General features: G+C 35.7%; 1 pseudogene; it reads left to right on the forward strand.

The window, feature by feature from the left end:
* Positions 1-534: 534 nt before the first annotated feature.
* Positions 535-22,121, forward strand: LOC129529650 (protein FRG1-like; annotated as a pseudogene).
* Positions 22,122-25,854: the final 3,733 nt, after the last annotated feature.

Raw genomic sequence — 25,854 nt, forward strand, 5'->3', positions numbered from 1 at the left:
AATCACACAGTGGTTGAGGTGTATATGGGCTTTGATAGGGATATGGGCTGGAACCTGCACTCTGTCATTTACTAATTTTGTAATTTGTGGCAAATTGGTTAATATGTCTGAACTTCCATTTACTCATTAAGAGATCAAATATCTTTGAACCTCCGTTTACACATTTATACTTTCAGACCATTTTTTATACCTTTAGAACACTGTGAGGATTAAATGAGAGAACATATATGCAGTAAATAAATTGAGCCAAATGTGAGGAGGGGGTCGTAGTGTTAATTTATTAGCTCTTTAGGAGAAAAATACCTGTGCATTCATATCCCCGCTTCTTTTTTAACTGGCATATTTGCCTGAGGTTGACTGTACATACAAATATTGAGCATTTCCTCCTGGTCTTCGTGATAAACAAGGGTTTTGATATTTTTAGGCGAGATGGAAAGAAAGTATCAAGGAGTGAGCTGAAGCCACTGCCCTGAGAACCCTCTTGAGGAGTCTGGCCTCATGAAGATGCCAGAATAAACGGCAGGTATATCCTGAATGAGTGTGAGATTTTTATCCTGTGAATTTCCTGTGAGGAGTGGTGAGTTATCTTCTGAAAACTTTATGATGAAAATGCAGACAAGAGTGTCTTAAGATTATCGTAATAATCATAATTAATGCTTATATAGCACTTTCAATGCACCAAGAAATTGTTGTAGGCACTTTGCACATTAACTTTTTTCAAATCGCTCTTGGGTTTTTTTTTTTTTTGCGATGTAATTCTTAATTATAAAATTCACCCTTTTGTACAGTCAGTGGTTTTTAGTATATATTCAAGAGTTTCACTACTGTCTAGTTGCTCAGCATTTTCATCATCTCAGAAGAATCTCTTCCTACCCACTAAAGCAATCACATCCCATCCTCCCCCTCTCCTAGTCCTTGGCAACCACTAGTCTGCTATCTATGTGAAATTGCCTATTCTGAATATTTCCTAAGAAATCATGCAACATGTGGCCTTTTGTATCTGGCTTCTTTCACTTATAACATTCTTGAGGTCCATCATTGTTGTAGCACTTGTTCCTTTTTATGACTGCGTAGTATTCCATTGTTTGGATGTAGCATTTTGTTCATCCATTCATCAGTTGATGAACATTTAGGTTGTTTCTCCTTTTTGACTATTGTGACTAATGCTAGTGTGAATATTCTTATGTAAGTATTTTTGTGGGTGTATGTTTTCATTTCCCTTGGGTATACATACTTAGGAGTAAAATTGCTGGGTCATATGGTAACTCTTTAACTTTTTGAGGAACCCCAAACTGTTTTCTGTAGATGCTGCACCATTTTACATTTCCACCAGCAATGCGTGAAGATACATATTACCTCTTAATCCTCACAATAGCCTTAAGAGTTAAGTTATTATCCTAATTTTTTAAGTGGAGAAACTGACTCACAGAGAGATTCAGTACCTTTTCCAAAAATCACAGAGCTAAGAAATGACAGAACCAGGATTTAATATCTGGCAGTGTGGCTCTACAATCTGCTTTGAACTTTAACATGATACGTACAAAGCCTGAAGCAACTTCTCAGTACTGTATTTAAGAGGGCATAGCAATGTAAGTCTTCCTAAATCAATAATTTATAAATGCAACAGCTTAAAAGACTTCCAAGTTTCAATCTTACGATATTTATTTATCACACAAATCGATATACCTAAACTCATCTATATAAATTATGTCCTGTAGTAAGAAGGAAAAGAGGAAAGATAAGAAGAGAAAAAGATAAGAAGATAAAGAAACCCAGTTTGATATGTTGGTGAGTCAGTTTTCAGTGCTTTATTCTGAAAAAAAGTTAACATTTCTTGAGACCTCATTGAAAATATTTTCCTAGTTAGAAATTTATGATGTATTCATATTTGTCTTAAAGTGCTTAAATATTACCTACAGTTGTAAATTCCATTTATTCTTTAGCACAGTAGATGCTACTGATGCCTTTACTTCATTATCAGAACAGAGCACAGGAGAGAAGAATTACAACTCTCTGACTTAGTAGGCACCATTAGACTGCTTAATAGCCGGAGATTCTGATACATAATTTTAAAGGCTTAATGTAAATGTTATTCAACCAAATATATTTTACAAGTTATTTTCTTTGAACATGTATACATTTTAGCTGTTTCCATACTTTTTTTTTCTGTTTTAAAACTTGGCAAGTTGCGTTTTGAATCTTGATAAATTATGGTAGCTTAAAAATATATAAAATATGGAATGGTGTAAAGCTAATGTTCTGGAAGAATCATTGCTTTTGAAATGGGAAATCAACAATTCTAAAATTAGGGTATATATCTAGGGTAGATATGTAGATGTGGAATTGCTGTGTCAAAGGATAGGTGAATGTTTAACTATATAAGAAACTGCCAAAAATTTTCTAAAGTGGTTGTGCCATTTTACCCTCCCACCAAGAATGAATTAGTTCTCCAGTTACATCCTTGCTAAAAGTTGATGGTGTTGTCAGTCTTTTCTCCCAGTCTGAGTTTTTCCTTTTCAGTTTCTTAATGGTGGTTTCTGGATGGACAGCTTTTTTTTTTTTTTTTTTTTTTGAGATGGAGTTTCACTCTGTCGCCCAGGCTGGAGGGCAGTGGCACAATCTCGGTTCACTGCAAGCTCCGCCTCCCAGGTTCATGCCATTCTCCTTCCTCAGCCTTCCAAGTAGCTGGGACTACAGGCACCCGCCACCACGCCCAGCTAATTTTTTGTGTTTTTAGTAGTGACAGGATTTCACCATGTTAGCCAGGATGGTCAGAAGCTTTTAATTTTTATAAAGCTTAGTTTATTTTTTTCTTTTATAGTTACTACCTTATCTCTTTGATCTAAGAGATCTTTGCTTAACCCAAAGTCAGGAAAATATTCTACGTCGTCTTTTAGAGGCATCATAGTTTTAGTTTTTACATTACATCTGTCATTAATCTCAAATTAATTTATGGCATGGTGTGAGTTTGGTTTCAAAATATACTTTTTTTTTTTAACATCTTGATAGCCATTTGTGCCAGCACCACTGGTGTTTCCTTTTTCCATTAATCCAGTTTGGTATCTTCATAAAAAATCAATTATCTTTCTATGTATTGGTCTATTTCTGGACCCTGTTCTATCGATTGTCTGCTTTTCTTTTGGTATATTTCTCTTGATTGCTATAATTTCATGAAGTCTTGAGATCAGGTAGTGTGTGTCCTCCAACTTTGTACTTACTATTAGTTTATTAATTTCTACAGTGAAGCCTGTTGGATTTTCTCAGAGAATTGTATTGAGTCCAGATCATTTGTGGGAGAATCAACATCTTAATATTGGGCCTCAATATTTCATAATTTTCAATGTAGCAGTCTTGCATGCCTGTTTAAAAATTTATTCTTAAGTAGTTTATAATTTTACACTACTGTCAGTAGAACTTTTGAATTTGATTTTCCAGTTGTCTGCTGTCAGTATGTAGATATACAATTGATTTTTGTATAGTGACTTTGTAGTCTCATAAGTCTGTTTCACTTATTACTTCTAGTGGTTTGTTTATATAGAATACTAAGAAATTTGCAATTATGTTTCCTGTTCATTTTACTTCTTTCTTTCTAATCCTTATGTCTTGTCTTGCTTTTTATTGGTTTATTATACTGCCCAGGACTTCCATAGTGTTGAACATAAGTCACGAGAATGGGCATAATTGCATTGTTTCCAAGCTTAGGCAGAAAGCTTTCAGTAGTCCACCATATGGTATGGTGTCTGTAGGATATACAGAGAAAACCTTTATCAAAATGAGGACATTCCTTTTAAACTTTGTTTCTTGGGAGTTTTTTATCATAACAATGTTTAATGCTGTCAAATGCCTCTTTCTGTGTCTGTTGAGATGATTATATAACTTTCTTCATTCTGCCAATGAATTACATTGGTTTCATTTTCAACTTTTAAACTAACTTTACATCCCTGAGATAAACCCCACTTGGTTGTGGTGCATTGCCTTTTGGGATATTGCTAGATTTGATTTCTAGGTTTTTTTTGTTTTGTTTTGTTTTGTTTCTTAAGATTTGTATATTGGTGTTGATGGGAGATATTGAACTTTTGTATCCTTTTCTTGTAATGGCTTTATTTGATTTTGGTGTCAAGGCGATACTGGGTGTCATAAAATTAGATGGGAAGTGCTGTCTCCTTCCCTGTTTTTGGAAATAGCTGTGTAAGATCGGTATGATTTCTTCTTTACATGTTTGATAGGATTTACCAGTGAAGTCATCTGAACCTAGAGGGTTTTGTTTGGTTTGGTTTTAATTTTTTGTGGGAGAATTAAGATTTTTTAAGAGATATTTTCAGATTTTTCTGTTGTCAGTTTTGGTAACTTGTGTCTTTTAGGAAAATTTCATTTCATCCAAGTTGTTGGATTTATTGGCATAAAATTGTTCAGAATATTCCTTTAATATCCTTTTAATGTCTGTAGAATCTAATCTGTATTGCAATCTCTTCATATTGGTAATTTGTGTTTTTTCTATTTTTTCCTGGATCAGTCAGTCTAGCTGGAGGTTTATAAATTCTTTATAAGATCATTTATTTTAGATCATTAATGATCTTTTAGTACAGGGGTATTCAATCTTTTAACTTCCCTGGATCACAATCGAAGGAGAAGAATTGTCTTGGGCCACACATAGAATACACTAACGATAAGCTGATGAGCCAAAAAAAAAAAAAAAAAAGAAAGAAAGCAAAAAAATCTCATAATGTTTCAAGAAAGTTTATGAATTTGTGTTGGGCTGCATTCAAAGCTGGCCTGGGCCACATGCAGTCCTCAGGATTTGACAAGCCTTTTTCAGTATTACTTATTTTCTCTTTATTTCATTTATTTTCAGTCTTTTTTTCCTCCCTTTAACTTATTTTCAGTTTACTTTGCTCTTGTTTTATTGCTTCTTAAGAAGATAGTTAGATCTCTTCATTCCACCTTAGTTTTAGTTATAGTCAACATATTTTGTTTCCATTTTCATTCCATTCAAAATATTATCTAGTTTTCCTTGTGATTTTTCTTTTCATGGACACTTGAGTTATTTAAAAGTGTATCGTTTTTAATTTCTACTACATAGAGATATTATAGGTATGTTATTGTTGCTGATTTCGAATTCATTTTTAGTATAGTTGGAGAACATACTTTCTTAGTGAATTTCCACGTACACTTGAAAAGAATGTGTATTCTGCAGATGTTGGTTCAGGGTTATTTTATTTTATTTTTTTGGAGATGAAGTCTCCCTCTGTTGCCCAGCAGGCTGGAGTGCAGTGGCAGAATCTCGGCTCACTGCAGCCTCCGCCTCCCAGGTTCAAGTGATTCTCCTGCCTCAGCCTCCGGAGGAGCTGAAATTACAGGCACCTGCCACCACGCCTGGCTAATTTTTTAAATATTTTTAATAGAGGCGGGGTTTCACCACGTTGGCCAAGCTGGTCTCAAACTCCTGACCTCAGGCGACCCACCCACCTCAGCCTTCCAAAGTGCTGGGATTACGGGCGTGAGCCATGGCGCCCGGCAGTTCAGTGTTTTTTAGATGTCAGTTAGATCAACTGGTGGAGCTTGTGACTATGCACATCTGTGTCCTTACTGATTTTTTATTCATCCTACAATGTAATGAGAGTTATGTTAGAATCTCCAGCTGTAATTCTAGATCTGTCTACTTGAGCAGTTTTTGCTTAAACTATTTTGAAGCTGTCATGTGTACGCATTTAGGATTGTTAAGTCTTCCTTATAAATTCAGTCTTTCATTTTCATAACATTTTAACCTTTATTTCTGTTAAATGTCTTGATGCCTAGTTAAATTATTTGACCACCCTTTTTCTTCTGTCAAGCCTGGGCCTTTGTTAGTTCGTGGTTATTTATTAGGTTTTTGCCTGTAGACTTAGACAGTGACTCTTACTCTAGGAAAGGTTCATCCTCATGGGCCTCAGACACATGTTCTAAGTATACTTGGTGAATTCTCTCCACTCTGCTGTGTCCCAAATTTGTGTGATCTCTGGCATCTCCAGTCAGCCCTCAGAAGTGCCAGCCACTCTGCAGAGGCCTTGTGGAGCCTGCCTACTGTATGCACTCCCCCAGCCCTTGGCCCCAGACCTGCAGAGAACTTTTGCATACTCTTCCGAGGCCTCACCTGTATGTAGTTCCCTCTTCTCCAGTACCTTATTCTATAAACTCCAAACATGTTAGCACCGCAAGACTCTCAGCTTAGTGACAGTGACATTGCCTCATTTTTGGAGGTCTCTACCTCTCTCTGTGTGGTCAAGAAACTGCCATTGGGCAGAAAACAGAAGTGTGTGAGAGATTTGCCTCCAGTGTTTTCCTGTTCTCAAATATCACAGTCCTGTTCTGCCTGTGTTCCAATCCCCGAAAACAGTTTTCTCAAATATTCTATCCAGTTTCAGTTTTCTCTTTGGTCATGTTGGGAGGGCAAGTCCATCTTGGCTGGAAGAGGAAGTCCTTCTGCATCTTTTTCTCTTTGTCCTTCCACCTTCTTTTCATTGTGGATTTTCTAAACTTGCCATAAAAGTAAGCATGTGCCTATTTGTGAAGGGAAAGAAAAAAACCTTTTAATTTTTTAAAGCTGTTCTGTTGGTTCCTCACAAGGATCTGAAGGGATTGGTAAATAGGATGAAAGAAACTCTGTCTTTCACATGGAGAGTACCATGTGTGACATTAATAAAAATGAGCCTGTCTGTAAGCAAGGATTTTCACTGAGCTCTGCTAGATTCAGAAGCAATTGAACTTACAACATCATAGTTTGCAAAACACAGATTTGATTTACCCAGTAACTAAAGCTAAGTCAGCTATGGGTTAATAAAAGGTCTGTGAAGGGTACTTAGACTACATTAAGATTGGGGAAGAAAATTCCATTTCCAAATCTAAGATATATCATTGCTTTGTGCCAAGCACATAATGAAGGCAGAGATTTAAGGGGGTCCTTAGCACAGAAGCACTGGGTTAGTCAGAATGTGAGGTGAGCTGTCACACAGCCTTGATGCTAGAATGAGGGTGCCCTGGCAGTATCTTATCAGCCATGACACTGGTGCATCGGGCCAGTTTTTTTTTTTTTTTTTTTTTTTTTTTTTTGAGACAGGCTCTTGCTTTGTTGCTCAGGCTGGAGTGCAGTGACATGATCATGGCTCAGTGCACCCTCGACCTCGTAGGCTCAAGCAGTCCTCTCAACTTGGACTCCCGAGTAGCTGGGACCACAGCCTTGTACCACCATACCCAGCTAATTTCTTAATTTTTTTTTTGTAGAGATGGGGGTCTCCTTTTGTTGCCTAGGCTGATTTTGAACTCATGGGCTTAAATGATTCTCCTGCTTCCACCTCTCAAAGTGCTGGATTACAGGCATTCCAGACATATGGAAACATTCTCAACTATGTGAAAATATGTGAAAAGCTTTGTTATGCATTGTGAGACAACACAGCGGGAATATTTCACCATCTGCCTAAGGTTTAAAAGGAAATAACTTTAAGCATGTGTCTAAATAGCAGGTAATGTTTTTGAGTGGATTCTCTTAAATTCAGCTTGGGCGTCTGCAGCATATACACAGCTTGAGCTGTCACCTGACGTAGAGACAGGCAACTTCAGTGCCACCGTTCTTAGGACCCACTGCTTTTTCACAGCTAAAACCCCCGAGTGGCACCGTTAAGTATTATGTTATGTTACTTTAGTCGCTAAACATATAAGCATACCTCCAAAGGTTGAATGTAGGCCACTTGCAGAAAGTAGGCAGAATGCTCACATTTAATTCTTGATGATAATGTGTTTAGCTTTCTTATTCTTTGAAATCCCATTGAGAAAAAATACTGGCATCTGCTCAAAGTAATTTCTTTTTCAGTTGACAATATTATAAGTAATGTTATTGTATCATTTCCCTACTTGGACAGAGTGTGAAAATTTTGAGGAGCTTGTCTGCCAGAAATTTCTTCTTCATTTGCAAATCATTAATGAGATATTATATTTAAATGATTTTATTTAATATTAAGTGTACTTCTTGAACGTGGCATAGAACATACAAAATAAAACTAATTTAAAATTATTAACTTACATTTATAAGAAAGGCTTGCTAATCATAACACTGTTCAAAATGATTCAGAATAAAGCATTATTTCTTTTACTGAAAACAATTGTAGCTATAACTCAATCATCTAAATTGTCATTAGTTTTATTGCTTTCTAATCGTCTTTAGCTGAAATTTTAATTTTGATTAATTTTCCTTTTCTCCATTGTTTTTGTGTGTGTGTGGAGGTAAAATATACAGAATATAGAATTTGCCAGTTTTTCTTTTTTTTTCTTTATTATTATTATACTTTAAGTTTTAGGGTACAAGTGCACAATGTGCAGGTTACTTACATATGTATACATGTGCCATGCTGGTGTGCTGCACCCACTAACTCATCATCTAGCATTAGGTATATCTCCCAATGCTATCCCTCCCCCTTCCCCCCACCCCACAACCGTCCCCAGATTGTGATGTTCCCCTTCCTGTGTCCATGTGTTCTCATTGTTCAATTCCCACCTATGAGTGAGAATATGCAGTGTTTGGTTTTTTGTTCTTGCGATAGTTTACTAAGAATGATGATTTCCAACTTCATCCATGTCCCTATAAAGGACATGAACTCTTCATTTTTTATGGCTGCATAGTATTCCATGGTGTATATGTGCCACATTTTCTTAATCCAGTCTATCATTGTTGGACATTTGGGCTGGTTCCAAGTCTTTGCTATTGTGAATAATGCCACAATAAACATACGTGTGCATGTGTCTTTATAGCAGCATGATTTATGGTCCTTTGGGTATATACCCGGTAATGGGATGGCTGGGTCAAATGGTATTTCCAGTTCTAGATCCCTGAGGAATCGCCATACCGACTTCCACAATGGTTGAACTAGTTTACAGTCCCACCAACAGTGTAAAAGTTTTCCTATTTCTCCACATCCTCTCCAGCACCTGCTGTTCCCTGACTTTTTAATGATTGCCATTCTAACTGGTGTGACATGGTATCTCATTGTGGTTTTGGTTTGCATTTATCTGATGGCCAGTGATGGTGAGCATTTTTCCATGTGTTTTTTGGCTGCATAAATGTCTTCTTTTGAGAAGTGTCTGTTCATGTCCTTTGCCCACTTTTTGATGGGGTTGTTTGTTTTTTTCTTGTAAATTTGTTTGAGTTCACTGTAGATTCTGGATATTAGCCCTTTGTCAGATGAGTAGGTTGCGGACATTTTCTCCCATTTTGTAGGTTGCCTGTTCACTCTGATGGTAGTTTCTTTTGCTTTGCAGAAGCTCTTTAGTTTCATTAGATCCCATTTGTCAATTTTGGCTTTTTCTTGCCATTGCTTTTGGTGTTTTAGACATGAAGTCCTTGCCCATGCCTATGTCCTGAATGGTAATGCCTAGGTTTTCTTCTAGGGTTTTTATGGTTTTAGGTCTAATGTTTAAGTCTTTAATCCATCTTGAATTGATTTTTGTATAAGGCATAAGGAAGGGATCCATTTTCAGCTTTCTACATATGGCTAGCCAGTTTTCCCAGCACCATTTATTAAATAGGGAATCCTTTCCCTATTGCTTGTTTTTCTCAGGTTTTTCAAAGATCAGATAGTTGTAGATACGTGGCGTTTTTTCTGAGGGCTCTGTTCTGTTCCGTTGATCTATATCTCTGTTTTGGTACCAGTACCATGCTGTTTTCATTACTGTAGCCTTGTAGTATAGTTTGAAGTCAGGTAGTGTGATGCCTCCAGCTTTGTTCTTTTGGCTCAGGATTGACTTGGCAATGTGGGCTCTTTTTTGGTTCCATATGAACTTTAAAGTAGTTTTTTCCAAATCTGTGAAGAAAGTCATTGGCAGCTTGATAGTGATGGCATTGAATCTGTAAATTACCTTGGACAGTATGTCCATTTTCACGATATTGATTCTTCCTACCCATGAGCATGGAATGTTCTTCCATTTGTGTGTATCCTCTTTTATTTCCTTGAGCAGTGGTTTGTAGTTCTCCTTGAAGAAGGACCTCTTCAAGGAGAATTTGCCAGTTTTTCTATTTTTATGTGTACACTTCAGTGGCATTTAAATACATGCACCATTTTACCTTCCCACCAGCATTGCACAGGGTTTCAGTTTCTCCACATCCTGCCCAACATTTGTTTTTCTGGTTTTCTTGGTTTCTGTTTTTTGTTTGTTTTGATAATAGCATTCTAATGGGTGTGAAGTGGTATTGCATTATGGTTTTGATTTATATTTCCCTAGTGACTAGTGATGTTGAGCATCTTTTCGAGTGCTTATTGGCCATTTGTATATCATCTTTGGAGCAATGTCCATGTATATCCTTTGCCCAGTTTTGAATTGTGGTATTTGTCTTTTTGGAGTTCTCTATATAGCCTGGATATTAATTCCTTATATTGTATGTAGTTTACAAATATTTTCTCCATTCTCTGGGTTGCCTTTTACTCTGTTGACAGTGGTTCTTGATGCACAAAAGTTTTTAATTCTGATGAAGTCCAATTTGTCTGTGTTTTCTTTTGTCACCTGTGCCTTTGATGTTCTATATAAGAAATCATTGCCAAATTCATTGGCGTGAAGCTTTTCCCATTTTCTTCTAAAAGTTTTGTAACTTTAGCTCTCACATTTAGGTCTTTGTTCTATTTTAGGTTACTTTTTGTGTTTGGTGTTAGATAAGGGTCCAACTTCATTTTAGCTGAAATTTTATGTATTTTAAAATTGATTGTGAAAAGCATGAAATGTTTAGTTGAATAGAAAATTTTGTGCAGTGGAATTAACTGAATCTTTAAAACCTTTTTATTATGGAAATATCCAAACTAATCCATACATAGAAGAATATAATGAGTCCCCCATGTGCCCAGGCCCCAGCATTAATTATCAATATTTTGCCAATCTCGTTTCATTTACATACACACCCCCACACACGTTTTTTCCAAGAAAATTTTAAGTAAAAATCACAGATATTACGTCATTTTACCCATAAGTACATAAATGTACATTTCTTAACGTGGTATGTCTTTCTCTCATCACCTGTTTTGTTCTTTACTTTTATACATTATACTGTGTCATTATCAGACCTTGTAAAATTAACAAGAATTCCTTAATATGTCATATCCAGTTAATGATTGACTCATTTCTACTCTAGTTAAAGTACAATTTAGGACAAGGTTTGAGGATTTTTTTAACATTAAGATGTAAACTTTTATAACAACTGCTAAAATAATTGTTGCTAGAGTCTAACATTTCTATTGGCAAATTGGAAATTAGTATACATAGACATAGATTCTGCTCATTTTGCTTTCAATCTAAAATCGTAGTTAAGATTACTGGCCGGGTGCAGTGGCTCACATCTGTAATCCCAGCACTTTGGGAGGCAGAGGCGGGTGGATCACGAGGTCAGGAGTTCAAGACCAGCCTGGCCAATGTGGTGAAACCCCGTCTCTACTAAAAATACAAAAAAAAATTATTCGGGCATGGTGGCAGGCTCTTGTAACTGCAGCTACTCGGGAAGATGAGGCAGAGAATTGTTTGAACCCAGGAGGCGGAGGTCACAGTAAGCCAACACCGCGTCACTGCACTCCAGCCTGGGTGACAGAGCAAGACTCCATCTCAAAAAAAAAAAAAAAGATTACTATGCTAGAAAGTCTTTCTGTAGAGGCATTTTTAAGAAGCATTATGATAGGCATTGCCTCTGGCAAGCAGGCATGAATAGATGGCTGGGGTCTATCATGAGAGAGACCGTTCTCCATATATCACTTTGTACCCTCACATGTTGTCTTTTGTTTTGTTTTGGTCTTTTTTTGAGACAGGACCTTGTTCTGTCACTCAGGCTAGAGTGCAGTGGCATGATCATAGTTCACTATAACCTTGAACTCCTGGGCTCAAGTGATCCCCTTTCACAGCTCCCCAAGTAGCTGGGATTACAGGCATGCACCCCCATGCCTGGCTGTATGTTGCTATTGTGTATTTTAAAAACCTAATCCTGACTGTGCTGGTAGTCACAGGAATCTGTGCACATACATGCAAACAAGTACATGTAAAACTGGTGAAATCTGAATAAGCTTCATGGATTATATCAATGTCAGTTTCCTGATTCTAACAATGTATGATACTTATGCAAGATGTCATCATTGAGACAAAGCAAGTGAAGGATATGTGAGATCTTCATAGTATTTCTTACGACTGCAAAATAAAAAGTTTTTAAAACTAAGTTATAATAACAAAGAACTCTGTGTCAAAACTAAAATATAAAGTTGAAATATCAATTTTATTTTTTAGAAATCTGGTGGACAGTAACAAACTTCGGTGGAATTTCAGGAACCATAGCCATTGAAATGGATGAGGGAACCTATATACATGCACTTGACAATGGTCTTTTTACCGTGGGAGCTCCACACAAAGAAGGTTTGTGTCTGGAAGGGAAGATCCTGCCACAAGTGTAGATTTTAGGACATTCATTCACTTAGGCCAAACTCTAACTAGTCTCAAACATTTTCCAAAGAAATGGAACCATTGCATTTGACTCTTCCATTTTTTAATTCCTTAATATTTACCAGCCATTGGGAAGTCCCTCTTTCTAATATAAGAATTTGAAAACATTCCATATAGTTCCATAAGAGTATCTTTGGAAATTGAAACAATATGAATAATTAAAATAGTAAGTGGAAAGAAAAAAGAAAACCTATTTGAGTCAAACATATTTGAATTTCTTTTTTATTCAGACCTATTACCAAAACTAACCTGAGTGCATTTAACAATTTGAAGTTTCCTCATTTTCTTTAGCCCATTAGAGGAAGCCCTAATGAGATATGAAGTAATTAGAAGATAAAAAGCAGTATCATTTGGTCAGCAAGGCCATCCATTGAATAAATGAAAGCACTTAGCTTTTTTAAATAAGTGATTATTTATGACTGTATTTTAAAACATAAAGAGAAGCTATCTCGAAAGTTATTAAATAAGCATTATATCACCCTGACTTACTCAGTGTATAAAATTAGCACTGTAGTTAAAAGAAGGTAAAATAGATCTTGATTCCAAAGATACAGTATTACAGTGACATCAGTATATCTGAATATTCTTACATTTAATTGCAGAAGAAAATAGCCACATTTTTTAAAGCAAAATAATGTCTTTATAGCAAATGTCAAATTTATTTTCAAATGTTTTTTCTCCAATAGTTGATGAGGGCCCTAGTCCTCCAGAGCAGTTTACGGCTGTCAAATTATCTGATTCCAGGTGAGCTTATGTTGTAATATAATTAGTAACCAGTTATTTTAAAAATTTAATTGTATTCATTAAAAATTTTAGTATCTGTCTTAAGCCCACGGTAATTTTGATATAAAAAACGAAATAGCTTTTTTGAAAAGTAGATTTTGTGATCTACTTTTCATGGATTTCCTATCAATATATAACGCTAGGCTGGAAAAAAGATATGTAAGTTAAAAAATGAAGGTTAATAATTTCACACACCAAGTAAGATAGATTAAAAAATAAATCAAATAGTACAAAACCTGGTTCACTGTTGCTATGATATTTAAACTCACTGTTTGGAAGTCTAAAGACAAACAGGAAGACTAAAAAAAGGAATATTGTTGAAACCAGCAGAGAATGTTACAGCGTCATAACGACCAAAAGAATATTTTTACTCACTATTTTTACAGTCATTTTATAAAGTAGCCTTTTTTATTGTCACCTTGTGCAGAAGTATAGAATGATTCTTTGGGTAAAAGATACTGAAAGTGAATTTACATATTTTAGTAATTGGTTACATCGACATGATAATGATTTCTGTTATATAATCATTAACGTATAAAGGAGTAAAAGTCAATTCTGGCATCCAAGGAGATTCTTGGTAAGGTAAAAGAAATCATAATTTTAAAAAATCACATTAAGATGATTATTTCTATACTTTCTTTGGAAGTCTGATAAGTAGGGTGAAAGACAAAGAATAAAAGAAGAGGAAGAAAAAATTCAATAGTTTTAAACTGCTTTACAATTATAAACAAAAAAGGATTATGAAGAAAATTAACTGACAAATGAGGAAAATATTTGCAACAATCTTAATAGGCAGTGAGTTCTTACTCTTCATATGTATCTTGTATAGAATTCATAGCACTGAAGACCCCAGTAGAAAAATTGCGAACAATCAGATCTGAATAGAAAAGTGGACAAGGCACATTACCAGATAATCTAAAAACTAAAAAGGAAAGGAAAAGAAAAACAATTGTTATTCTAGTTAACTACTAAAATGCAAATTAATAGGATACTGTTTTTTTCCATATCAGGTTTTCAAGTATTTTTTTAGAGTCATAATGTTTAAAAAAAAATCCATGATACAAAACATACTCTGTTAATTTGAGGTAAGAATATAAATGGAAGCAGCATTTTCTGGAAAACAGTTTGATGACATAAAATTTTAGTAATTTATTATTGAAGCTTATATCTAAAGAGGTATAATTGAAGAATGATGAATTTTGAAAATATTTGTTATGTAATATATAAGGTACAATGTTTATATTAAAAAAGCAAAGTATAAAACTAAATTTAAAACTCCACTGTCCAATATGGCAACAACTAGTCACATGTAGATTTTTTTTTTTTTTTTGAAGGCACAGAGTCTCACTCTGTCATCCAGGCTGGAGGGCAGTGGTGTGAACATAGTTCACTATAACCCCAAATTTCTGGGCTCAAGCACTTCTGCATCAGCCTCCCAAGTAGCTGGTATTACGTGTGCACACCACCATGCCCAGCTAACTTTTTAAATTTTTTATAGAGATGGGGGTCTCACTATGTTGTCCAGGCTGATCTTGAACTTCTTGCCTCAAGCAATTCTCCCATTGCCTTCCCAAAGCACAGAGATTACAGGCGTGAGTCACCACTCAGCTACATGCATCTTTTGAACACTTGGAATATGTCCAGTCTGAAATTTTAGATATGTACACACCCATAAACATACACATGTCCTGTTTTGATGTCCTATAATTAATTTTCTCTCAGTTTTTAACTTTTATCTACCTTATTAATGTACAGAATCACCCTGAAATCTGGCTATGGAAAATATCTTGGTGTAAATTCAGATGAACTTCTTGTTGGGCGTTCAGATGCAGTTGAACCAAGAGAACAATAGGAACCAGTCTTTCAAAATATAAGTGTTGTTATTGTTTATAAAAACTTCCTGTCAGTTTAACAGAAAGTCTGTAACAGTCAATCATAATATATTTAAAAAGAAAAAGTAGGATGCAATAGTATAATACATTAAATTGGAATAAATCAGTAAGAGCATAGAGCCTTAAAGAGATCTCAAAATATAGTGCAACAAAAATAGCTTTAGTACTTTTGCCCACAATTATTTCTGTGTATCATTAGTGCCTAGATATGGATCTCATTTCCACTGAAGAACCAGTCAATTTTAGGTCACAGAGTAGGAAAACAGAATCGTTCCTAAGTATCTTCCTTGTAGCAGAAATCAAGGATGCTTTCAGAAACATTACAGACTGTAAGAGAACAGTGGAGCTAGCTAAGAACAAGTTGTGACAATTTGCGTATAAAATATAAATAATAATAGTTCATTGAAGTAAATTATCTCTAAAAGACTTTCAGTTCATAAGCTTAAAATAGTGTATGAAAAGATAGTTTTAATATAAGAAGAAAAAAGAATATACTAATCCTTAATTTTAGTAAGTAGACAGTTGTAGTATATGGATGTTTTGTTAAATCTTTGTTGATACAGAATACATGATTTCCTTTTTCTGTGTGAGAAGTAAAGATTGAACAAAAAATATGTGAGTGCTAAACTGTCTTTAAAAAGTAGATAACTATATCAAAAACAGTAAGGACCAGTGGGTACCATGCAGAACAAGCAAATAGAAGGTAAGCTCAGCCTTTGAGTAGCAGCTTTGGTAGTATACAATAATGAACTGAAAATAGGAACTCAGCAGTGTTTTCTAAGATGAGAGATTAAACGAACATCCCACCAGAAAGAGGTAATCACTTAGACTAATTTCCTCATCCCCTAGGATAAAATCTTAAGTCAGTGACTTGAAAACTATTTTCACCCAATCCATTGAGAAATGCATTTTTACATTGCAGCCCAGCACACACATATGCATAACTGAAGCAAGAGTTGTACTTAACAATACTTACTTATCCATGTGTTATGCACCTTGATATTTCTTATTCTCTTTTACCCCTTCCTCTGTGTATCTGTGTGTATTCCTTTCCCCCCAGCCCACCCAATACCGTTCAGGAAACACTACATTGATTTCATTACCTATTAATATGTTGCAACCCCTTTGAGATGATCCTACTAGTTGTGATGAGATGTTTCTAATGTTTCACCAGTAGAAAATGTCAATATTTCATAAGGCCAGGATGATGACTTAGATAGTACTAATAATACAACACTTTAGGAAAGTTCATTTCATTTTATTTTTAGGAAGGACACTAAGTTTCAAAAATTTAAATTTAAATGAAAGAGGGTCTTAAAACTCTATTTCAAAAAGGACTCAGCTGAATAATCTGTGGCACAGGTTTAAATCGCCTTGGACCACACCGCCATGTTCCAGGGCTCACCAGGAGCCATCCAGATGAGAGACCACCCAGCCCTTGGGACTTGACTAAGAAATTAAATCCATGTTATCAGCACGTTTTTAACTGGATGTGATATAAGGTTAACATACTTTGTAATCATTGTATTTATAAAAATTTTGTCTAAATGTTATGGTATTCCAAGTTTTCCAAAAGAATCAACCAAATACAAGTTATAAATAAATGTTATATTTGTTACGGGAGTTAAGCTAACCAAATTTGTAACCCAGATTTAGATACACAAGAAAATCAGTTTTTAAAGTTTTGTTTAATAGAAAGCAGTGTAATACATCAAATATTAAACAACTAAAAATGTATATGAATATTTATTTTCACACACAAAAGTCCTTCAGACATTGATTCTTAAATTCAAAACACCAAAGGCATTGTATATACCTTTTCATGTTTTCTAATTGTGAAGAAAATAAATTTTATTTAAAATGTTAATATTTGAATAAAATATGCATTCATAATTATGTTCTTGTCTTTAAAGTTAATTTTCCAAACAGAACTAAATCAGTTTTATCTTCAGTAGATCTTTTAGAAAGGAAGCAATCCTACTTCATCTAATTAGAATTTAGTCCTACTAGGAAGATACATTACAAATGTTTATTGCGGTAATCTTTGAATAGTAAAATGAAAGGTGATCTTGCTTTCCTTTTCTATATGTTCTTGTATTATATTTTTCAGGTTTTTCTCTAAGCTCTTTTCTGTGATTTTTAAATCAGGGAGGAAAAATTAATTCAGTCTAAACACTTATTGTTTCTTCCACAAGAAGTATCCTCATGGCTATTTTGTTATTTTGTTTCACTTAGGGGAAAATGGCTTTGTTGACCTCAAATAGCTGCTTTATTAGATGTAATGAAGCAGGGGACATAGAAGCAAAAAGTAAAACAGCAGCAGAAGAAGAAATGATCAAGGTAATGATGACATTTTATACAGATGACTGCATTCACACATGCAATGTGACTGTATCTCTTTAAAATGTTAAGTCATCATTTACTGTCACTTTAAAGATTTAGTTAATAGCTTTTTATAATGTGGTGTTTCAAATAGACTCATTTTAAATTATAAATCCCATAGTTGATGGCTTGTTTATACAATGTGTTAGAGAAATCAGTGCATCTAGGAGCTACCTTGCCATTATCTCCATGGATTAGTATCTTTTTCTGGTATTTCCACATGCTCTTTTTAAGCTTTCGTTTTCTTGCTTGTATTCCAAAATCTGATTTCTTAAATAGATGACATGTACACGTGGTCCAACATTTTAAAATAAAAGCATATAAAGATGAAGATACATGCCTGCCATGCATCTTACTCACCTGTGTCCCAGCTCCTGTTCCTCGTTCCCTTTGTTTTGTTTTTTTATAGCCTCCTAAAGTTTCTTTATAAACATATGAATATATTTATAATTTTCAACTGTTTTACACTAAAGACAACCTCCTCTATAGTCTTCTCGACTTTGATTTTTTTTCCTTAAAATTGTATCTTGGAGAGTTTTCTACTATTAGTTTGAATGTAGAAAGTTTTCTCTTTGTCTTGCTTTTCCTCTCTTTCTTTCTCTCTCTCTTTTAACAGCCACATAAAATTCCATTTTAGGGATGTACCTTAATTTATTTAGTCTTCTGTAGATGGAAATTTAGGCTGTTTCCAGTGTTTTGCTCTTATAGACAGTGCTGCAGTACATAACACTGAATATGCATCAATTTGTAGATGTGCAGGTGGACCTGAAGATAAATTTCCAGAAGCAGAATTACCAGGTCGGGGTATACGCGTTTGTATTTATGTAATGCTTGAGCTTCTATGATGACAATCACTCTATGAAACAAAAAATCATAGCAGAACTTCTGGGGCCTTAGCCCTTACATTTTAAAAATATTTTTATTAATAGTACCTGTCTTCTTTGCATTAGGAGAAACATGAATCACATAAAACATGGTTTTTATTTTATTTTTAAAATTCGTGTGCATCACTAATCTGGAATAAAAGTTCCTTATTCCAGGCTAAATTCCCTCATCCATAGTCAGATGTGTTATCCATTGCACCAGTGGCCTGTGCCCTCCCTAATCCTACCCTTTGTTTTACATCATTGTAAAAGTTACACAGACATCTTCATATCAAGGTGAAATTCCAAATAATACTGTTAATATAACCTAGATAAATCAGGTAGTTAACTGGAACTTGATGAAAACATTTAAGGATTAATTTTTTAGACTCACAAAAGCCACTGATCTTTAATGATATACATATACCAGGATGTGTCTAAAGAATAACTCCCCACTTCTTGACACATGGCTTTTCTGTGTCTTGGCATTCCATTGCAGTACTGAGCAAAGGCACTGATCTTTAATGATAAACATATACCAGGATGTGTCTAAAGAATAACTCCCGCCTTCTTGACACATGGCTTTTCTGTGTCTTGGCACTCCATCCCAGTATTTAGCATCTAGAACCTTACTTTGTTTGTCTCTGTTGGGAATCACAAGTTGCATCCAGTCTGACCCAGATTTGCTCTGTAAGGCATTGTGGGGGCCAGAGTGGAAGGCTCTAATAGAGGGGGCAAATGCCTTTTCTAAAATGCCCTTCATTCTTATAATTAGAGCATAAAAATTTATGTTACATTTTTCTCTACTACCAATGTAATTTAAAAGCATCTATCAATTCCCTGTATGTGCTACATGTTAGATTTCCGTTCATATGTTTGATTTTCTTTTTAGAATAGTCTTGATTTCAGATAATTTCAAATCTAAAGCTCAAACAATTTCAATCTAAAATGTAGGTATTTTCTTAGAGTTAGCGAAGTGAAATGTTATATTTTTTCGTTGCATGCATCCGGCACCTGCGTTGTAGTCTTGAATTTCCATAATGCTCCTGTGAGGTGGATGTGAACTCAGCCTTACAGACAGGAAGACAGCCTCTGACCCTCCTTACATCCTCGTGGTTTTTGTCAGTCAGTTCATGGAAATCACAGTGATTTCAAGGTGTGGTAAGACAGGATGTGTACCCAGGCCCAGCTGACTCCAGAGGCCACTCTCAGTATTTCATAGCACATTGCTTCTCAGGAAACAGGTCATTGGGGAAATGCAGATGGGTTTGTGACTTATATTTAATTTTATTTATTTATATTTTATTGTATCATGTTTAAATTACTTTTCATCTGGATATCATCACAAAAGTGTTACTGAAGGCAACAATTGCAAATATATGTGCAGTGCTTTGCACTTATACAAAGATACAAAGATACTTACACAAAGATTGCGTTTTTCATGATTTAAAGCAATTTTCAGATGAAATACAAAGTTTTCTGGGTCTTTTTGGTTAGTCAAGTACTTGGAAGCTCTGAATAGTGATTATTTAGGACTCTTTTTGTACCATTTAATTGCAGCCTGTCCTAATCTCTGTCAGCCCTTCACCTTTATGACCTTGCCTTGTCTACCAGAACACAGACCCCTCTTACTAAAGGTAGCATTGTGCTACAGGCCCTAGCAGGGAATGTTTTCAGGTCTGGGACCCCTCTAATCAAAACTGTCACAAAGATGTCATTGGCACAAACACGTTATTTGTCATCACTTTCTAAGCAGCCCTGGAACTGGACTCTGGCCACAGAGATCCCTTAGGAGACATAAGTCCTTACCATTGCCAATTGCCTGTTCTGTGGGCGATGCTAATTGTTGAATGCAGATTAATTAACTTGTGACTTGTGATAGTAAACATCTATCCAAACTTAGAAGAATATAAGAAGCTAGTAAAAGAGGTGGGTTCCAATTAATTAAAAACAAGTTGTGTAATGTTAAAAGTTTTAATACTTTGGTAATAGTCTGTGCAATGTAAAATAGCTATTAAGCTTTTAATCTGATCAAATGAACACTTGTCTACTAGGGATAATTTGATCCCAGTGTATTCACTTGGAGGACAAAATTAAATTAATGATTTCTTTATTGCCTAGCAGGATCTGATATGTAAAATGTTTCTGAAATAATTTTGTCTGTAGTGTTTCTGACACAAGGGCTGTGGAGAAAGCATGTGATAGCACTTACTCATATAGATTATATATATGAAGTAAAAACACATAGCCAGAACCTGTCTTTTTCTGAATATAGTTGCTCAGTTAACTTTTTCTTCTGCATAAGAAATCATCTCAAATGTTCTTATGTGATGCGTAAAGTGGGGAAGGTGGAAGATAAACATATAACCCATTGGATTACCTTTTCCAATGTCTAGATTAGATCCTGTGCTGAAAGAGAAACCAAGATAAAAGATGACATTCCAGAAGAAGACAAAGGAAATGTAAAACAATGTGAAATCAATTATGTGTATGTATGCTTTTCCTTTTAGACCTACAGATTTGACAGTGAAGTGCTTCTCAAAGTGCTTTCAAAATAAATTACCTAATTAGCTGGGGATGGTGATGCATGCCTGTAGGCCCAGCTACACGGAAGGCTGAGACAGGAGGATTGAGCCCAGGAGTTCAAGGCTGCAGTGAGCTCTGATCACCACTGCATTCCAGACTGGGTGACAGAGCAAGACCCTGTCTGAAAAAATGAAAACTGATGGACAAGAAGAGGCAACACAATGTAGCCTCTAGGACAGAGCACTGAGCTAAATGCTTTTCTCTTCTTGAGGGTTCAGTTTTCCTAATCATCCTACCAGCTCCCAAAGGTAGTCACTTGGGTTAGTCAATCTCTCTATTCATTCATAGAATGGGCCTGATGCCAGTCAAAGGCTATGCTATGGCCAGGACACAGGGGACTCCAGCCAGCATGCCTTAATACCTTAATAGAAGTGGGGCCTTCTGCTACCCAGTCAATGAGTGGTCCTCCTCTTGAGAGGTTATGAAGGTCATCTTTGTTGTTCAAAATCTCCAGCTTATTAAAAAAATACAATTAGACTTTTTTTTTTTCTCCCCCAAGACAGAGTCTCACTCTGTCCCACAGACTGGAGTGCAGTGCCGTGATCTTGGCTCATCGCATCCTCCGCCTCCCAGGTTCATGTGATTCTCCTGCCTCAGCCTCCCGAGTAGCTGGGACTACAGGCGCGCACCACTGCACTCGACTAATTTTTGTATTTTTAGTAGAGATGGGGTTTCACCTTGTTGGCCAGGCTGTTCTTGAACTCCTGACCTCGAGTGATCTGCCTGCCTTGGCCTCCCAAAGTGCTGGGATTGCTGGCATGAGCCACTGTGCCTGGCCTACAATTAGACCTTTTTAATAAGTGAAAAAGAAATTAACAGTATTTACAAATTTAATAGTAAATATGTATAATCAGAGTTTGAGGTATTTTTCAATGAAGACATTTTCTTTGCAGAAAGAAATTTCAGAGCTTCCAAGACCACAAACTTAAAATAAGTAAAGAAGAGAGTAAAATTCTTTAAAAAAGGCCCAGAAAGATGGATTTTTGCATGAGATGCTTCTGGACAGGTAGCTATTTATTTACTTATTTTCACTATTTTCAGTAGCCAATAGAAATGGCATGTAGAAAACCTATATTCTCTTAAATTACTGTAGTTTTCACATTTTTGTCATTATTTCTGATTTATGAGTGTGGCAATATTACCTAGAGAGGACATCATGAGTTTGGGAAAAGACTGTCAAGAAAGAATATCTAAAAATTATAACCGATTCTAAGTATATATTTTAAGAAATTCAGGTTTGTCTGTATCTACTTCATAAATTTATCATTATCTTTTTTTAACTATTAGAACCAGAGTCAGAAAGAAGCAGTGTGACTAATATAAAAATTATGTGGATTCTGTTAGAGTAGTTCAAGTTCCTTAAAATAAGCATAGATCAACTAAAAAACTAAGTATAAAAGCTAAACAAGTGAAATTGAAGCAGTTTTATTGTAGGATTTGGAAGAGTGCAGGATGTTTATCATAGCACATTATTAATATTTATTACTCTTCCTATGTAGATAAGTGATGTCCTAGATTTACAACATAGAAAAACAGGTAGAGACGTTTAGCTGTGAGTGTACAAGTATAAATCAATTCAGTGCCAGATTTTGATAATCACCAGCTGCTCATTCAAGTCCTATGTTGCAAAGTTACTCTTACGCTTTTTTTACATTGCTTGATAAAGGCAATGTTTAATTACATATTTTCTATTAACTAGCTGGTAGAGTTCATACCTAAAGTCAGTAAATAATGTTAAGAATTTTTTCCAGCTGAGCAAATGAGTATGTATCTAGTTGTAAGAAATCAAGAAGAGGATATAAAATATAATCAGGATGTGGACTCTAAAACAGAATAACCTCTATGTCCTGTAACTTTTATCACTCGTAATAATACAGCATTCTCACCCTATTAAATGGAAATTTAAAGCACCTTTAAATTCCAGAAAAATTAAAATTGCTATTTGGATTGAAAAATCCCTTAGGCGACATTTATTGAATATTAGGAAATAACTTTTATAAGATTAGAATCCATTTTTTATAGAAACCAAATTTGAAAGTATACATATTTTAATATAAATATTGTGGTAATACAGTAACCAAAATTGAACACACAGTTTTAAAGCTTTTTATATTTAGTAGCAGTTGAATATATATGGCATGTTTTACATAGATTAATTTTACTATTTTTCTTTGTTTAAAAAAGAGAACCAAACTGAAAGCCGACAGAAACTGCAAATGACTGGGATTTTTGTTTCTGCCTTATCTTTTTGTGTTTTTTACTGAATAAAATATTCAGAGGAAATGCTTTTACAGAGTTCTTGAGTTTTTGTGAAATTATTATTTAGCTAGTACCTACTTTAACCAGGATTCTTCATGGATGTACTTTTTAGCTAACTACAGTTTTTCACGTGGAAATGAAACTTACAGTACACACTTAACATACCACAGAATTTTTTTCTGGATTTCCTGTCCTGAAGCATGAAGTGTAGTAGAAACCAATTCTTCCTGCGCTACTTGTGGAATCTTTCTTACTGGATCATAATCTTACTTACTTTATACAATAGATGCTTAATCAGTGCCTTTAATAGGAAGTTAGAAACTCCCAATCCAATCAACAAGGCTTTGATTCTACCTCCTAAGTAGTATCCAGATCGCAGACAATCCAAATATCAGAACTAGGGGGCCGGGCAGAGAGGACAAATCATCTATTAGGGAGTGGGACAGAAAGTAGAAACATTACAAAGGAGCAAGTAGTCTCAGAACAGAGGGGAGAGTAGTACTGGTAAAACTCCCTACTGAGGACAGGTTTGCCACAGTGGATATGTATGTGATGCTTTTGTCCTTGTGGGCTGGAATGGAAGCTGATAAAGAAGTTCAGACGCTACGTGTTGCTTAGGTCTGCTTTGTTGAAGCCTGTCTCTTTCAGAGTTCCTAAACACAATATTCCCTTGGCATCTAATCCCAGTGAGTGCTCCAAATCCAGGCTGTGTATCAGATGCCACGGGAAATTCTGCCTCAGGACTGAGGTTGGTTCAAGCATCTGGATGATGTCAAAAGTCCACCTTGTGTGCTGGCGTAACTTGAAAGACCCTATCTAGTTCTAGCCTTTAAATTCCTTCTGTCAACAAATCTGGAGTTACATGGCATCTGTACAAGCTAAGTATCCGAGGCATGGGATCAGCCCTATAAAGGAGCTTTTGGAGCTTTTTTTGTAGGTCTAGCTTCAACTTGGCACTCCAGTTCTAATACCTGGACTTTCTCTCATCGTGTGTGCTGATCCTTGGATTGGGAACAAAGTAACCACTCTGATCCCTCAAAGCAGTGGTTCCAGTTTCCAACTGGTGACTATTTTGCCTCCCAGGGAACATTTTTGGTTTTCCCAACTGGAATACAGTGTTAGAGAGTAGAGGCTAGGGATGCTGCGAAGCACGTTGCAGAATCCTGTTCCGCCCAGAATGCTAACAGTGCCAAGGTTATGGAGCCTTCCTACCCAAGGGCTTGGCCTATTTCTTGCTTTTTCCAGCTCCCTAACCCTTAAACACAACAGTTCAAATCTATATGCATAAGCATCTCCTAGGGACCTGCACGTTTCCAATATCGACTACTGAGACCCATCCGTAGAGATGCAGGCTTAGGAGGTCTAGGATTGGGCTCAAAATTTGCATTTTAACAAGTACTCTAGGTCATTGCGAAGCAAGTGATACAAACCACAGAATGAGGAATACGCCTTCAGGAGACTGAATCTTGCTTCCCAACACTAGCTTGGTATCTGAGACCATCTGCATGCTGACTGGCTTTCCTGGCACAAACATTCTGCATGTAGGCACAGTGTGTTCCTGGACTCCATGTCAACCCGTTCACCCTCATGTTCCCTTGGTTCCTCTCCCCGGTCCAGCGAGCAGAACTGATTACAGATCTTGACAACAGAAGATACAGATTTAAAATAACTTGCCTGTTCCTGTGGACTTTATCCACTAGTGGAGGAGGACAAGTGGACAAGGGGAGAGGGTAGGTGGGGGCTCCTTCCCTATTCCTCCCATTCCACTTTATACAAACCCCAGCTAGACCACTGGGAGAGCAATGGAGGTTAAGAATGACTGCATCCAAATATTGTCATCTGGTCCACTCTTCTTCCATCTTGTACACAAGAATATCATGAGTTTTGCTTAAAGCACTACTGAAATCAAGATAAACTCTGGCTTAGCATGTCCCTGACGGATCAGTCTAGTAATCTTATCAAAACCAAGACTACCTAAAAGCACTAACCAAAGGAAAGCTCCCTCACCTCAACCTATGACTGCTCATATTTTTCAGATTGAATCATTTCAATTGTATTTTAAGGTTCATTGACTCTTTACCACCTCCAAGCTGCTCCTGAACACAACTGATTGTTATTTTTTAATTTTGAAAACTTTCTCACTTCTAGAATTTCCACTTGAGCCTTTGTTATTATTGTAGTTTCTTCTTCTCTGCTGTGATTTCCTATCCATTTATTTTAAGGGTTTTTGGGGTTTTGATTTTAGTAAGAATTACAATAACTACTTTAAAAATCCACACTAATTCCAACATCTGGGTCATCTCGAGGTCAGTCTCTATTGATTGCCTTTTTCTTTGAATATGTTTCTTTATATGTTTGATATAATGGGATTGAATTCTGAATATTGTAAAACTCGATTTTGTTTTGTTCCTCTGAAAATGTTGATAATTTTGTGTTGTATTTGTTGTATTTTGTTTGATTTTTTTTTCTATTTTATACTTTACAATATATTTTCCTCCAATGGTTTTAACATTTCTATTTCTCAAAATATTCATGTTTATGTTAAAAATTATACAAAGTAACTTGGTGCAGTGGCTCCCATCTGTAATCCCAGAACTTTT

Source organism: Gorilla gorilla, chromosome 23 (genome assembly GCF_029281585.2).
Source record: "Gorilla gorilla gorilla isolate KB3781 chromosome 23, NHGRI_mGorGor1-v2.1_pri, whole genome shotgun sequence".
NCBI lineage: Eukaryota > Metazoa > Chordata > Mammalia > Primates > Hominidae > Gorilla > Gorilla gorilla.